Source organism: Muntiacus reevesi, chromosome 3 (assembly GCF_963930625.1).
Source record: "Muntiacus reevesi chromosome 3, mMunRee1.1, whole genome shotgun sequence".
NCBI classification, from domain to species: Eukaryota; Metazoa; Chordata; class Mammalia; order Artiodactyla; family Cervidae; genus Muntiacus; species Muntiacus reevesi.
Genome location: NC_089251.1, coordinates 43,702,145 through 43,719,631, shown reverse-complemented (window position 1 = coordinate 43,719,631; position 17,487 = coordinate 43,702,145).

Genomic DNA, 17,487 nt, shown 5'->3' with positions numbered 1-17,487 from the left:
TTCTCCTAGTAGTGGATGCTTCTCAGAAGATTTTAAAAACCAAAGTCTCAGGTGATATGAATCCTACTGCCTACTTGCAGTAGGATTGGTTAGATTAGTGATTTTTAAACTAAGTTCTGAGTGTCCTCATGGGTCCCTTCCAACCCAGTTTCAGTATATGCAGCTCTATTTTTATCAATTTAATATAAATTGGGCTCTGACACATATTTCATTTGGAAAAAAAGGGTTCCACTGCTTAAAGATACATTTAAAAAAAGAAAACAGAATTAGAATCCTTTTCTTTTTGGATTCAGTAGTGGGCTTACACTGCATGCAAATAAGTAGGCTTAAGATACTGATATTGCTGTTAGTACAAAGCAGTGACACATTTATTTTTTATTCATTTATTCTGCAAATATCTATTAAACTTTTCCTATATGCTAGGCACTGTGCTGGGTGCTGGGATATAACTAAAAATGAACAGAGTACCTGCCTTCATGGATCATGTAGTCTAGTGGAAAGATGGACAGTTAAATAATTTTCATTCACTGTTGATAACAAGGTATGTGTGTTGGGAGGAGGGAATAAAGAAAGGCTTCTGAGTGTTAATGAAGCAGAAGTAGGCAAGTAGTTCAGGAGTTGGGACTTGTATATGTGAAAGCCTGTGGGTAAGAGACATCATGGCTCCCTGGAAGAATGGGGGAAAAAAAAGTGTTAAGTCTGGAGTGTGGAGTTCAAAATAGACAAGCCTTGCAAGCTATCTTAAGGAGTATGGACTTTATCTTAAGAGCCATGGGAAGCAATGGGGCAAAATGATCAGATTTCTGCTTTTACAAGCTCACTCTAGCTGTAAAGTAGAGAATGGAATGAAGAGGAACAGAGTAGGGAACCAGAGGAGACGCTATTAGAGTGTTCCAAATGAGAAATGGGGATTCCCTGGGTTGTTGTTGTTTAGTCACTAAGTTGTGTCCAACTCTTTTGTAACCCCATGGACTGTAGCCCAGCAGGCTTCTCTGTTCATGGGATTATCCTGGCAAGAATACTGGAGCAGGTTGCCATTTCTATCTCCAGGGGATCTTCCCAACCCAGGGATCAAGTGCACGTCTCCTCCATTAGCAGGTAGATTCTCTACCACTGAGTCACAAGGAAAGCCCTCCCCAGGGCTTAAGAGAGAACAAGTGCAAGAGGAGAGCTGTGGCCAGATTCCAGAGATGATGCAGGGTTAGATTCTGCTGAGTCTGGTGACTGATGGGATGGGTGTTGAGTTTGGAAGGAAGAAGGAGTATCAAGGATGCTCTTCAGTTTTCCGTTTCAGGCAACAGAGTGGATAGTGGAGGTATTTGTGGAGACAGGGAACTCAGGGGAGAGAGTCAGGCTTAGAGAGAAGGTGATGAGATTCATTTTGGACATGAGTTGAAGATCTCTGTGGGCCATCTAAGTGTAGATGTTGAGTAGACAGTTGGATGTTTAGGTATGTAGGTCAAGACACAGTCTGGGATACTGATATAGATGTGGGACTTGCCAGGACTGAGATGATGATCAACAAACATCCTGAGAGTAGAGTAAATGACAGCTTCTAGGGAGGCTGAGTAGGCTGTGAAAGAAGGATGGTTTAGAAAGGTGGCTAGAAAAAGAGGACAAAGAGAAGGAAAATAAGAGAATCTGGTGTCATAGAAATCAAGAGAATGGTTCAAGGAAGAATGAATGAGATTCAGTATTAAATGTTGCACGGGTCATAGTCTGAAAAGTGTCTCCCAAATGCAGGCCTGCCTTCTGTCAGTGACAACATGCACAAGCTGTCTGGGATTATCTCTGTCTCGTCGACAAGTTTGCTGTGCTAATCCAGGAAAAAACCTCATGTATAACAGTACAAAAATAACCAGGAGACAGGGCTCCTTTCATTCTCAGTGGATTTCCATATCAATGTGTAATTTCTGTAAATATCCAAAGAAGTTTAAAATCCAAATAGCTAATGATTGAAAAGTCCCTCCCCACATATGTGTAAGCAAGTGGCTAAGACTGTCTCTAACATGATTTTTCTGAAAATACAAAAGCCCAAATCAAGAATTCCACAAGGCCTACTCTTTAATGTAGTATAATGTTAGCACTGTGTAAAATATAATAAATATAATTTGGAGATAAATGACTAGAGTAAATGGAATCTACACACATACCCTGAAATGTTAACCCACAGCTATCTTTTGCTTGGACTTTCACCTCCCACCCTGCTTTCCTTACATTCTGTCCCTTATTCCCCTTCTGCCTATACTTTTGGGTTTAAGGGAGCTGTGATTGTGGGTAAATATGTTGAGTTTGAGATTTTTCACAGAATGGGAGGCAATGTTTCCCACAAGGGAAGTCATTCTTTGCAGAGTTCACAACTCTGTGAACCACATGGCTGGAAGGAAACCTGGGGATTATCTAGCCTACCTTCTTCTCTTTTTAGTCAATGAAATTATGGTAGAAAGAAATGAGGTAATTGAGCAGTGACACCTCAGGCACTGAGAGGGCAGCTGAAGTAGGTTTACACATAGCCCGCCCTGGAATATAAAAATGATGCATCCTAGAGAAGACAGAAAGAACTACACCATGTTCTGTCCTATTCTATACTGCAAGACTGAATCTGTTTATGTCAAGTAGCTTTTGTTGTTGTTCAGTCACTCAGTCATGTCCAACTCTTTGTGACCCCATGGACTTCAGCATATCTGGCTTCCCTATCCTTCACTATCTCCCAGAGTTTGCTCAGACTCATGTCCACTGAGTTGATGATAGCCTCCAACTATCTCATCCCCTGTTGCTCCCTTCTCATTCAAATATAAAGTAAAGAAAAAGATCTACTTTTGTATGTGTGAGAGACATTGTGAGAAACAGTCCACAAATATGAATTCTCTTTTATTTCCTGTTTCACTTCATTTTATGCCAACATTTGTTTCCAAAGAGATCAAAGATGGGGAGGTATGAGTGGATTTATTCTGTGATAGTCTGTGTAGCCTGCACTTTGGTCCAGGGTCCTTTCCAATACAGCTCTCAAGTTCATCCATCCTCCCTTTGCCAAGAGTACCAGTACATTACCTTCCAATGAGATGTCAGGGATTAATGTGACTGCTTGGATAGGATTGAGAATGGAATAGGGAGAAAATGGGCCAGGAGAGGTTAGTGAATCACATTGTTCCTGGGCCAGGTTAGTGTAAGAAAGGAAATGGTTTCCTGTGGACAGATGCACTCCTGAGCTGCCAAGGACCTTGATGAGATGGTACAGGAGGTAGCTCTCTAAATATTTGGAAATCCAGAACAGAAGGTAGGTGATAGAGTATAAGGAGAGACCTTTGAACTATGGAGTAAATGGGCTTGACTTAGCATCCTAACTGTGCTTCTGAGTAGCGATGATAATTTACAAATTTATTTTAACTTCTCTAAGCCCTTAGTTTTCTTCATCTGTAAAGCTTAGCAATCAAAATTGCCAGGAGAAATATTAATAACCTCAGATATGCACATGACACCACCCTTATGGCAGAAAGTGAAGACAAACTTAAGAGCCTTTTGATGAAAGTGAAAGAGGAGAGTGAAAAAGCTGGCTTAAAACTCAACATTGAAGAAACCAAGATCATGGCATCCAGTCCCATCTCTTCATGGAAAATAAATGGGGAAACAATGGAAACAGTGACAGACTTTATTTTCTTGTACTCTAAAATCCCCGCAGAGGGTGACTGTAGCCATGAAATTAAAAGACACTGACTCCTTCGAAGAAAAGGTATGACCAACTTAGATAGCATATTAAAAAGCAGAGACATTACTTTGCCGACAAAGGTCCATCTAGTTATAACTGTGGTTTTCTCAGTTGTCATGTATGGATGTGAGAGTTGGACCATAAAGAAATCTGAGCACCGAAGAATTGATGCCTTTGAACTGTGGTGTTGGAGAAAACTCTTGTGAGTCCCTTGGACTGCAAGGAAATCAAACCAGTCAATAGTCAAGGTAATTAGTCCTGAATATATATTGGAAGGACTGATGCTGAAGCTAAAGCTCCAATACTTTGGCCATCTGATGTGAAGAACTGACTCATTGGAAAAGACCCTGATGCTGGGAAAGATTAAAGGCAGGATGAGAAGAGGGCGACAGACAGAGGATGAGATGATTGATAGCATCATTGACTCAATGGACATGAGTTTGAGCAAGCTCTGGGAGTTGGTGATGGACAGGGAAGCCTGGATTGCTACAGTCCATGGTTTCACAAAGAGTCAGACATGACTGAGTGACTGAACTGAACTGAACTGAACTGAAGCCCTTACTTTTCTTCATCTGTAAAATTTGGTTGTGAAGATTCAATGAAATAAAGTATGTTAAGAACCCAGAACATAGTTAATTTTAATTTCTCTTTTCTTCACTTTAAATTCCTTAGCTTTCTTCCATTTCAAGCCCTCTCTCTTCATGTTCCAGCCAACTGGCTCTGCTAAAGAAGACTCAAGTTTTTCTTGAGATACCCTTGAGGAAAACCTCCTTGAAACTTGGACCTATGTTTTCAGAAGGAATTAAAATGGTGAGTCAACACTATTGGCTTTTCCTCCCAGTTCTATTGAGATATAATTGACATATATCATTGTATAAGTTTAAGATATCAACATACTTATTTGACTTTTGTATATGTTGCAAAATTATCACCACAATAAGATTAGTTAATATCCATCAAGTCCAAATAGTTATAATTTTTTCTTTGTGATGAGAATTTTTAAAGTCCACTCTCTTAGCAACTTGCAAATATATAATACAGTATTGTATATTACATTCCCAGAATTTATTTATCCTATAATTGGAAGTTTGTACCTTTTGACCACTTTCACCTAATTCCATCATCCCTTCCCCCAGTACAACTCCCTACCGACTTCCTACCCTCTACCTCTGACAGTTACATATCTGATCTTTGTTTCTACAGGTGTGGTTTTTTTAGATTCCACCTATAGGTGGGATTATACAGTATTTGTCTTTCTCTGTCTGTCTTATTTCACTTAGCATAATGCCCTCAATAGCAAGATTTCCTTCTTTCTCGTGGCTGAATGCTATTCTGTCATATATATAAACCACAATCGCCTTATTCAGTCATCTGGCAGTGGGCACACTTAGGTTGTTTCCGTGTCTTGTCTATTGTAAATAATGCTGCAGTGAACATCAGGTACAGATATTTCTTTGAGATACTGATTTTTTTACTTTGGATATAACCCAGGAGTGGCATTGCTGGATCATATGGTAGTTCTGTTTTTATTTTTTGAGGAACCTCCATATAATGGCTCTACCGATTTACGTTTCTACCAACAGTGCTCAAGGATCCCTTTCTCCATGTTTTCACCAACATTTTTATTTCTTGTCTTTTTGGTAATACTCATTCTTACAGGTATGAGGTAATATAATGTTTTTGAGTTGCCTTTTCCTTATAATTAGTGATGGCTGACACTATTTGTGACAGGGAAAAATTGCTCACAATTGGTAATACCCAACTGCTTCCAAAGGAATGTCTTTGCTGAACAGAGTGATGGGTATGAGGATGCAAGTATAAGAAAGTTCACTAACTTTTTCTGCATTAGAAACTTTTTATTTATTTATTTTTTGCAGGAGATAAGGGGGAGAGCAGAACCAAGGGAAAATGCAGTGAGATCCAGAGCCAGGCAAAACTGGAGCCTGTGTGTAGATAAGATTAAAGGGTGAAGAGGTAGCCTTAGAGGGACTTTGTGGGGAAAACTGAGATGTTGCTTAATAGGAATTTCTGTGGTTTGTCTTGTGATGCTTAACATGGCCCTTTCATGCATCTCTCCATGGAATCTATATTAAAACCTATGTTTCTTATAATGTCTCATGGGAGTTAAATTTGTTCTTGTTTAGAAGTGTAGAAGTGCTGAATTCTACCTTCAAGGTATCGGTGAACCTAAGACAGGGCTGCCTGTGAAGTCCAGACATATCTGGGTCATATTACTTAGGTATCAGCGTCCTCTCCTCTGGCCAAAGATATGCATTGTTTTAAAAAAGCAGAATAAAGAAATAAACACCTAGAAACCATCATTAGGCCTGGAATCACACATCAAATCTCTGGAGGATTAAGGGAGTTTATGGCAAACATACCCAAAATCCATAAGATTTTGGCTTAACCTACAGCTTTCCTTTGTAGCTCACAACATGGTTATAGAGCTTCCATTTCAAATCTTTTTGATCTGGACAATGTCACTAGTTCAGAACATTTACCTGATGCTGTAAAATTTGTGTGAAAGTCAAGGAATAAAACAGTATTCAGTAAATCCTAAGGCAAGGACTCTCAACTCACTGAAAAATTGTTCTATGCCCAGAAAACCAAAAGCAGCAGACTTCCCAGTTTACTTGTTAGGTAATGGGGTAGGGGTGCAGGCGGAGGGAAATGGGATAATTTTCAAAGCTTCCAGCAGAGCTTGTGGTCACATTTAGCTCCATAGCTCTACCTCCCCATAATTTTCTTTGCTTTTTCACAGTGAAATTGGGTCTATTAGGAAGCGAAAAGTAGCTTTTAAGAAAAAGGTTTCAGAAAAACACATACTTCATAAAAACTGATAGGAGTGGAAATTGCATATAATACAGATGACAGAGTCCAGGAAAGAATCCAGGAAGCTTTTAAGATTTGAGAGTGATGTGTAGTGTACTGCTTTGGAACAAAGGCTACTTGAATGAATAAAGCTGCAGGAATTTGTTGTGGGAGATTAATTGCTTCAAGTCTTTAGTGTCACTTCCAGAACAGTTACTCTTTTAATTGAAAAACTGGTTTCTACAGAATGACTTACAGGTACAAATGAGTGGATGATGTTTTGCTGCAAAGATAACATAAAGCTAGCTCTGAATATGCTACCCTGAGCTGTCGCATAAGCTAGCTCTGAGAACTGAGCATCATGATGTAGAGGAAAGAGCCTAAGATTTAGAGTCAAAAGACCAAGATGAAAACCCAAGCTCTAAATATTTGCTACCTGTCAAGTAGCTAGTCACTCAGTTCTTCTGAGATTCAATATCCTCTTATATCAAATGAGGTGTTACATTCTACATGATTGTCATGAGACTCGATGGATACAAAATATAGATGGAAGCACTTATAGGTATGACAAGATACTGAATATAGTTCCCTGTTGTTGTGATTTGTTGTTTAGTCAGTAAGTCGTGTCCTACTCTTTGCGACCCCATGGACTGTAGCCCACCAGGTCCCTCTGTCCATGGGATTCTCCAGGCAAGAATACTGAAGTGGGTTGCCATTTCCTTCTCCAGGGGATCTTCCCAACCCAGGCATTGAACCCCAGTCTCCTGCTTGGCAGGCGGATTCTTTACCACTGAGCCACTGGGGAAATCCATAGTTCTCTGTGCTATACAATAAGTCCTTTTTGCCTGCTTTATTTATTTATCTGTTATTCTCATACTGCTAATTTATCCCCTCCACTTTTCCCCTTTGGTAACTGTAAGTTTGGTTTCCATGTCTGTGAGTCTGTTTCTGTTTTGTATATAGGTTCACTTGTATTATTTTTTAGATGCCACATGTAAGTGATATCATACTATATTTGTCTTTGTCTGATTTAACTCACTTACTACAATATTCTCTAAGTTTATCCATGTTGCTGCAAATGGAAACATTTCATTCTTCTTTATGGCTGGGTAATATACCATTGTATGTGTATACTACATCTTAAGGCAATCATCTGTTGATGGATACCTGGGTTGCTTCCATGGCTTGGCTATTGTAAATAGTGCTGCCGTGAATATGGGGGTGCATGTATCTTTTTTTATTCCAACAAAAGTGTTTTCATATTTTATTTTTTAAATTTATTTTTATTGACGTGTAGTTGAATTACAATGTTGTGTTACTGCGTACAGTGGAGAGACTCAGTTATACATATATATATGCACTCTTTTTCATATTCTTTTCCATTATAGTTTATCACAGGATATTGAATATAGTTCCCTGTGCCATATAGTAAGACTTGTTGTTTATCCATTCTATATATTGCATGTATCTTTTCAAATTAGAATTTTCATCTTTTCTGGATATATGCCCAGGAGTGGGATTGGGGAATCATATGGTAGTTCTATTTTTAGTTTTTTAAGTAACTTCCATACTGTTTTCCACAGTGTCTGCATCAATTTACATTCCCACCAACAGTGTAGGAGGGTTCCCTCTTCTCCACACCCCCTCCAGTTTTCATTTTTTGTAGACTTTTTTTTTTTAAGATTTTTAATGATAGTCGTTCTGACTGGTGTGAGGTGATATTCTCATTGTGGTTTTGATCTACATTTCTTTAGTAATCAGTGATGTTTTCATGTGCCTATTGGCCTAGATGGAAGCACTTAAAAAATGTTTTTACAACATAATACATATTCAGTGCAAGAAACTTCGAAAACAGAAAAAGACAAAGGAAAATACTAAGTACCCATAATTTTATTAACCAAAGAGAACAGACAGTATTTCAGTGTCTTCAATCTTTTTTTAGAGCTTCCATGCACATATACACACACAGACACCTTTCCTTTAAAAAAAAAAAATAACATTTTAACTGCATACATTTTTGTAACCTGTGTTCTGCTTAGCAATATATTGCAAAATATTTCCTATGTCAGTCGTCTTCAATTACATGTTTAGAAAAGCACTTTTTTTTTTTTTGGTCACGCCTCTCAGCTTACAGGATCTTCGTTTCCTGACCAGCGATTGAACACTGGCCCATGGCAGTAAAAATCCCAAGTCTTAACCACTAGACTGCCAGGGAATTTCCAGGAAAGCTTGTTTAAAACAGTCAAAGGCCATTCATATATCAGCAGTTATTATTAAAATATGAATGAATGAATATATTCATTTCTTCGCCAATACATACAAAACTCTATGCGTCCAAAAAGTTGTCCTGCATCATTCTATTGGCAATTCTCTAGATAAAATTTAAGGTGAGTGGAATCATTTTTGTCTATCATTTGTTATTTATTTTCTAATCTTTTCTTTCTAATAACTGAAAATATAGAAGTTACAAAATGAAATTATGTGCCAGGATATTTTATTTTGAATGCCTTTGATTTATTCTCTTCAAATTTTCTTTGGAAATGATGCATGGATTCTATTGAGAAATGCTACATGTGCACTATGATGCTTCACATTAACATAATTTAAAAATAATTACCTACAAGTATGGACCTATTCCCACTTTGTTTTTCATGTTCAAGGTGTTTTTTGCTCATGAAGAATATATATGCTTTTTCTATGCACATAGCTAGAAAGTAAATTGCAGCTCTGATTTGGAAATGGTTAAAAATGATGAATGGGTAAGTTAATTTAGTGTGATATGCTTTGCCCACTTTCCCTACCTCATCTAATCTGGATTGAGATTTTGGAGGCATGGGTCCTCTCTCTGACTCTGTTACTCTTCATGCTTTGTAAGTAAGCCACTCACATTTCCTCAGCCCTGGTTTTCTCATCTGTAAAATGTCCAGAGGAGAAGGGATCATCTTTAAACTTCTGAGATTCTAAGGCTCTCATTTGGAGAGCCAGGTAAATATTTTGTTGGCATACAAGAGATAATGTCAACACATATGCCCTGGAACAGCTCTAACCTGTTGATCACATAGTGAAATCTTTTGGATCACTCATTAAAATGACCCTCCTGGAACTTCCAAGTAACCTCATGCTCCAAACCCACCCCTTTCAATGTCCCTGGCCCTTCCTCCTGGACCCTCAGTCATCTTCAAATTCCAGCAGCTAAGGGGTCTCCAGCTGGCGTCCATAATGGTTACTCAGTGCCTGACTCAATCCAGTTTTTAAATATTTTTAATATTACCCTTGGTTATAAGAAGCTGTTTGCGTGCTCACTGTCCAACACATGTTGGCTCATGACAGAGGCCAGGTCATTACACTTGTAACTGAATCTTCTGAAGTTCACAAAATTGGAGACTATATTTAGAATTGGCCATTACACATAGTGGGTGGAAATACAGTGAAAACTTTAACTGAACTTTGTGAGTTTTATTGACTTATGTGTAATTTAAGGTAAAGTTGATACCTTTCTTTTTCTGTTTGTGCTAAGTCGCTTGGGTCGTGTCCAACTCTTTGCAACCCTATGGATTGTAGCCCGCCAAACTCCTCTACTCATGGGATTCTCCAGGCAAGAATCCTGGAGTGGGTTGCCATTTCCTTCTCCAGGGGAATCTTCCCAACCCGGGGATCAAGCCCACATCACTTGCATCTCTTGCATTGGCAGGCTACGTCTTTACTACCAGTGCCACCTGGGAAGCCCCAGGTGTTCAGTTGTTGTCTGCGTTCAGTTGTTTCTAATTGCTTAAAAGATAAAGGGATTTTTCAGACTGCAAAATAGCAGAATATAGGAATGCATTCGTTTTTATTTTTTGAACATCTATATTGATGTTTAAGTTGTATATGATGAAATCCACCCATTTAAAGTGTACAATTTAGTGGTTTGTAGCATATTCAAGAGTTATGGAACCATCATTACAATATAATTTTATCACCCTAAAAGCCCATCCTCCTTAGCTACCGCTCCCCACCCACCTCCCTCAGTCACTGGAAATCACTAATCTTCCTTCTGTCTCCTATATATTTGCCTGTTCTTAGACATTTCGTATAAATAAAATCATATAGTATGTGGTCTCTTACTAACTGGCTTCTTTCACTTAACATATGAGTATGTGTATATACAAGGGTATGCTGCTTCTGCTAAGTCACTTCAGTCATGTCCGACTCTGCGACCCCATAGACGGCAGCCCACCAGGCTCCCCCTTCCCTGGGATTCTCCAAGCAAGAACTGGAGTGGGTTGCCATTTCCTTCTCCAATGTATGAAAGTGAAAAGTGAAAGTGAAGTCGCCCAGTCATGTCCGACTCTTAGCGACCCCATAGACGGCAGCCCACCAGGCTCCCCCGTCCCTGGGATTCTCCAGGCAAGAACACTGGAGTGGGTTGCCAGTGCCTTCTCTGTACAAGGTTATGAGTATATTCTAAATGTAGACTCAAGTTGTAACCAGAAGCAATCCTGAGCCAAAGTTGACACAATACTGCTTGGTGTGGTGATTTAGCTCCCCAACCCCCAGGCCTTCCCTCCCTAAAAGTTTCCCAATTCTGGACTTATGTCCTCCCCCACAAACAAATGTTTTGTCAAATGCCTCAATCTGTGAAGATCTGTTTTATCTCAGATCTCACAAACTCAGGGGTGGGATGGGTGCGGTGAGAGGGAGGTTCAAGAAGTAGGGAGATGTCTGTGTACATAGAGCTGATTCACTTTGTTTTATGGCAGAAACAAATAACAACATCGTAAAGCAATTATAGTCCAATAAAAAAATGAGGAATTTTTACTACACCTAAAAAAAAATCACAAACTCACTGAAAGTAAGGAATCATGAGCAGTGGGTACTTAATATGCTACTCTTCCCAGTGGTAATTAATTTAAGAGATTATTCCATAATAACATTAAAATTCTTCATTTTGGAATTCTAACAAAGGACTGGGCTCTGACTAAACACATTTCTATACCTCATTGTAGGTAATTCTTACTAATCACAGAGGAGTATATTAATATTTTAATTTTACAGAGGAGAAAATAGAGAGTCAAAGGAGATAAGTAATATCCTCAAGGCAAGACATCTATCAAATAGCAGAATCAGGATGTCCATCAAGATGTGTTTGATATTAAGGTCCATGTTCTTAATTATTTCATAGAATTTAAGACTCACATTTTTCATATTTTCATGTCTCTGAAATTGGGATGCCTCTTACCATTGGAGATATCTTATTATAGTTGGCACTGGTTTTTCTTTCTTAGTGGCACATAAAACAGCAGTGCATTTTACAATTGGTTGGCACTTCCCTGGTAGTTAAGTTGGTAAAGAATCTGCCTGCAATGCAGAAGACCCCAGTTTGATTCTTGGGTCAGGAAGATCCCCTGGAGAAAAGATAGGCTACTGACTCCAGTATTCTTGGGCTTCCCTAGTGGCTCAACTGGTGAAGAATCCTCTTGCAATGCGGGAGACGTGGGTTGGGAAGATCCTCTAGAGAAGGGAACAGCTAACCACTCCAGTATTTTGGCCTGGAGAATTCCGTGGACTGTATAGTCCATGGAGTGGCAAAGAGTTGAATGTGACTGAGCAACTTTCACTTTACAATTGGTTATATCTTTGTTTTGACAAAACCTGGTACAAACAATATTGCCTCCCTAAATGAATGAACCTTTAATAATGAAATTTAAGCATCAGTGACAAAGTTAGGAGCAGAGAAGATGGGTTTTGAAGGGAAATTCCTCCCTCAACTTAGCAATGTGTCTTGTAATAGAAATGCCTATCTGCTTCTTTTGTGGGTAAAAGGAATCTGATCAATGCTATCCTCATAATGCCTTAATCACAAACAATTATGTTTTCTGAATATATACTGAAATGGAAAAATTTTGAAATCTAAGTTTTTCCATTGCAGTATAGAGCAATGATGATCTTGCAACACCAGTCAAAGACATGTCAGAGTTATTCAAATTGATGTACTGCACTTAATTTTCAAAACATTATGAAACTTTTACAGGATAATGTTCCAATTCTTTGAGGACTAATTGACCTACAGCAAATTGATATTAGGATGTTAGGTATTTGCAATGCCTCATCTATTTTTGTATTTTATTCTCATAACTATCTGCCCATGGCACTTTTGAGAATAAAATGAATATATATGTTTTTGCACAAAAAAATTATCTCTCAATATTTTTCTTTCTGTTTTCTAGTAGTGTTGGTGTTAGTCACTCAGTTGTGCCTGACTCTTTGCGATCCCATGGACTGTAGCCCGCCAGGCTCCTCTGTCTATGGGATTTCCCAGGCAAGAATACCAGAGTGGGTTGCAATTTCCTTCTCCAGGGGATCTTCCTGATCCAGGCAGTGAACCTGGGTCTCCTGCATTGCAGGCTGATTCTTACTGTCTGAGCAATCAGGGAGGCATTTTAAATGAAGTGTTCTTGATCTTTCCAGAGAAGAATGAGAACGAGGTAGGAGGGAGGCAGGAGAAAGCTCATGAGTATTCCCTTGTGGTTTAGTTAGGTTACTGTTGACCTGTTCTTTTTTCTTTCTGGTGTTTCTCTGGACTGAGTCATAGGGCTGTAGGCTTTTCTGTCCTATATGGAGATTCACCAGTAAAGCTGGAGTCAGGACTTTCATTTTCTGGGCCAATCTCAAACTAGAAACTTAAAAGGAGAGTGGCTAGAGATGGAGAAAAGAGGAGGGGAAGGGGACAAGAAAGCAGGGGCTAACATTATCAAATGGGGGCTTTTTGTTTGTTTTAAGGGATTCCTCTGGTCGCTATGTGAGAACAGATTGGAGAATTGTTCTTAAAGATAATGATAAGACATGGATTCTTGTCCCAACTCTACCAGATGCTGAATGACTGAGGCAAGGCATTCCTTTTGGTTTCCTAATTAGGTTAATTATGTCTGTCATATCTAGCTTACAAGCTGTGAGGAGATTCAGATAAAATGATGCGTATAAAGTGTTTTGAAGAAGCTCGAGGGGAGACAAATACAAATACAAAATACAAAGACAAATGCAAAAATTAATTTACATGGCAAAGTGCTACATAGTAAAGCTTCTGCTATCATTACAACAAAACAGCTACCACTTATTAAGCACATATTTTGCATTTTGTCCTCACAGTGGCAATTATGAGAAAGATATTACTAGTCTTAATTTAGAGCTGAGCAAACATTTAAAGAATTAAGCAACTTTCCCAGGGTCATAGTTGCTTAGTGGCAAAACCAGGATTCAAACTCAGGTGTGGCTGACTCCTAAACCATAGCTTAAGTCATTTTGCTTACATCTTCAGTCTTTTTCTCTTTGCCACATTTATTGTGAGAGCCACAGAAAATGTAAGTACTTAAAATAATAACTCATTTTGCCTACACATATTAATTATAAGCTTGGCTTTTTTTCTTTTGTGTGTTGTTTTGATTTATAAAACTTTTTTTTCTGCCATAACTGTGCTATATGGACAGCTGGAATGATGGCAGATAAGAGCTGAATGATTATCAACAAATAATCAGGTCAGCCTTTTTTGCTAGACTTAGGAGTGATAGGATAATATTTTATGGTTATGATCATTCTTCGTTGTTTACATTCTTTGTTGTTTACTTTTTTGATACAAAGTAAGTTTACTGAATTATAGAAATTTTTTCTTTTTAAAATTGAGATATAATTAATATATAACATTGTGTAAGTTCAAGGTGTATAAAATGTTGATTTGATACATTCATATATAGCAATGTGATTACTATCCTAGCATTAGCTTGCACCCCTATCACATCACATAGTTATCATTTCTTTTTTGTGGTGAGAACAATTAAAGAACTATTCTCTTGGCAACTTTGAAGTTTATAATATATTACTGTTGGCTGTAATCACTATGCTGTGCATTAGACCCCTCAGAACTTATTTATCTACTAGTTTTAAGTTTGTACCCATAAGCAACATTCCCCTGCCAACCACCTCCTGATAAACACCATTCTACTCTCTGTTTAAATGAGTTCAGGTTTTTACATTCCAACATGAGCTTCCACTTACCATAGAGTATTTGTCTTTCTCCGTTTGACTTTCCTCACTTAGCATAATGCCCTCAAGTTCCGTCCGTGTTGTCTCAAGTGGCAGGGTTTCCTTCTTTCTCATGACTGAATAGTATTCCACTGTGTGTTTGCTTGTGTATGTATGTGTGATATGTGACAAACAGATCACATCTTCGTTATCCTTTCATCTTTTGACCAACACTTAGGAGGTTTCTGTATCTTGGTTGTTGCGAATAATGCTGCAGTGAACATCTTTTCAACATCCTATTTTCATTTCCTTTGGATATACACCCAGAAGTGTGATTGCTGGATCACATGGTAGTTGTTTTTTTAATTTCTTGAGGAATCTCCATACTGTTTTCTATGAATTTGGCTGAACCAATTTTCATTTCCATTAACATTGCACAAGGGTTCCTTTTTCTCCATAACCTCACCAGCATTTGGTATTTTCTTCTTGGTGATAGCCATTCTAACAGGTTTGAGGTGGTATTTCATTGTGGTTTTATTTGCATTTCACTGATAATTAGTGATATCCTTTTGTGTATCGATACATCCTTTTGTGTATCTGTTGCCTGTTTGCATTGCTCTTTGAGGAAATGCCTATTCAGTTCCTCTGCCCGTTTTAAAATCAGACTGTTTTCATTACTGACATGTATAAATTCTTTATATATTTTGGCTATTAACCTCTTATCCAATATATGGTTTAGATGTATTTTCTTCCATTCATTTAGTTGCCTTTCCATTTGTTGATTGTTTTGCTGTGCAGAAACTTTTTAGTTCCGTGAAGTCTCACTTACTGACTTTTGCTTTTATTGCTTGATATTTTGGTGTCATATGTAAAAAAATCATTGCCAAGACCAATATCAAGGAGCTTTCTTCCCTATGTTTTCTTCTAGGGGAGTTTATAGAATCATGTCTTATGATTAACTCTTTAATTTGTTTCAAGTTAATTTTTGTGCGTGGTGTGAAATATGGGTCCAATTTCATTGTTTTGCATATGGTTATCCAGTTTTCACAAGACCATTTGTTGAAAGGTCTACCTTTTCTCCAATGAGTGTTGGCTCCCTTGTCAAATATTAGTTGACCATATATGCTGGAGTGTATTTCTTGGCTCTCCATTCTGTTTCATTGGTCTTTGTGTCTATTTTTATGCCAGTACCATGCTGTTTTAATTACAGTAACTTTGTAGTATATTTTGAAACCAGGATATATGATGCTTCCATTTTTGTCCTTTCTCAGGATTGCTTTGGCTATTCAGAGTCTTATATTGTTCTACAGAAATTTTAGAATTATTTTTTCTTTTTCTGTGAAAAGTGTTCTTGGAATTTTGATATAGATTGTGTTGAATCTACAGAGTGATCTGAGTATGGACATTGTTAAAAATATTCTTCTGATCCATGAACAAGGGATATCTTTCCATTTATTTGTGTCTTCAATTTCTTTCATTGAAGTCTTGTAGCTTTCATTGTATAGCTTGTTCACAATTTTTGTTAAATTATTCATAAATATTTTCTTGATTTGATGCTATTGTGAATGGGATAGGGTTTTTGTCCAGATATTTTGTTGTGAGTGTACAGAAACACAACTGATTTCTATATGTTGATTTTATATCCTGCACATTTAATGAATTCATTGATCATTGGACCAAAATTTTCTGACAATTTTTGGTTGAGTCTTTAGGATTTTCTATATATAAGATCATATCATCTCCAAATAATAACAGTTTTACTGCTTCCTTTCTGATTTAGATGATCATTATTTCTTTGTCTTGCCTAATTGCCCTAGGGCTTCCAGTGCCATGTTGATTAAGAGTGGTCAGAGTGGGCAACCTTGTCTTCTTCCTGATCTTAGAGAAAAACCTTTCAATCTTTCACTATTGAGTATGACGATAACCATGGGTTTATTGTATGTAGCTTTATTATGTTGATATATTTTCCTTCTATGTCCAATTTTTGAGAGCTTTTATCATGAAAGGATGTTATATTTTGTTAAGTGCCTTTTCTGTATCTACTGAGATAATTACATGATTTTTATATTTTGTTCTATTAATGTTGTATATCACATTTATTGATTTGTATATAGTGAAACATTCTTGCATCCCAGGGATAAATCTCACTTGGTCATTGTGTATGATCTTTTTAATGTGTTGTTAAATTGTTAATATTTTGTTGAGAAGTTTTGCATCTATATTCATCAGGGATTTTGGTCTACAGCTTTCTTTTCCTGTGGTGTCTGTATCTGGTTTTGGTATCAGGTTAATGCTGGACTCTTAAAATGAATTTGTAATTGTTTTCTCCTATTCAATTTTTTGGACGAGTTTGAGAAAGATCAGTGTTAATTCTTTAAGTGTTTGGTAGAATTCATCAATGAAGCCATATGGTACTGGTGGCTTTTCTGTGTTACAAGGATTATATCTCCTTACTTATTATTGGTCTGCTCAGATTTCCTATTCCTTCCTGATTCAGCCTTGGTAGGTGTTATGTTTCTTAGAATTTATCCATGTCTTCAAGTTTATCTAATTCGTTAGCATATTTTGTTCATAGTGGTCTCTTATATTTCTGTGGTGTCAGTTGTAATGTCTCCTCTTTCATTTCTAATTTTAGTAATTTGAGTTCTTTTTATTTCTTAGTCATCTAGCTAAAGGCTTTTTGTTTATCTTTTCAAAAAAACAGCTCCTAGTTTTCTTAACATTTTCTATTGTTTTTCTGATCTCTATTTCATTTATTTCTGCTCTGATCTTTGTAATTTCCTTCCTTTTGCTAACTTTGAGCTTATTCTGTTTTTCTTTTTCTAGTTCCTAGAGATGTAAAGTTAGGTTTTTATTTGAGATCTTGCTATTTTCTTATTATATGTATTTATTGCTATAAATTCACTCTCAGAACTGTTTTTGCAGCATCCAGAGGATTTGGTGTATTGTTTTTCCATTTTTATTTAAGTTTTGAA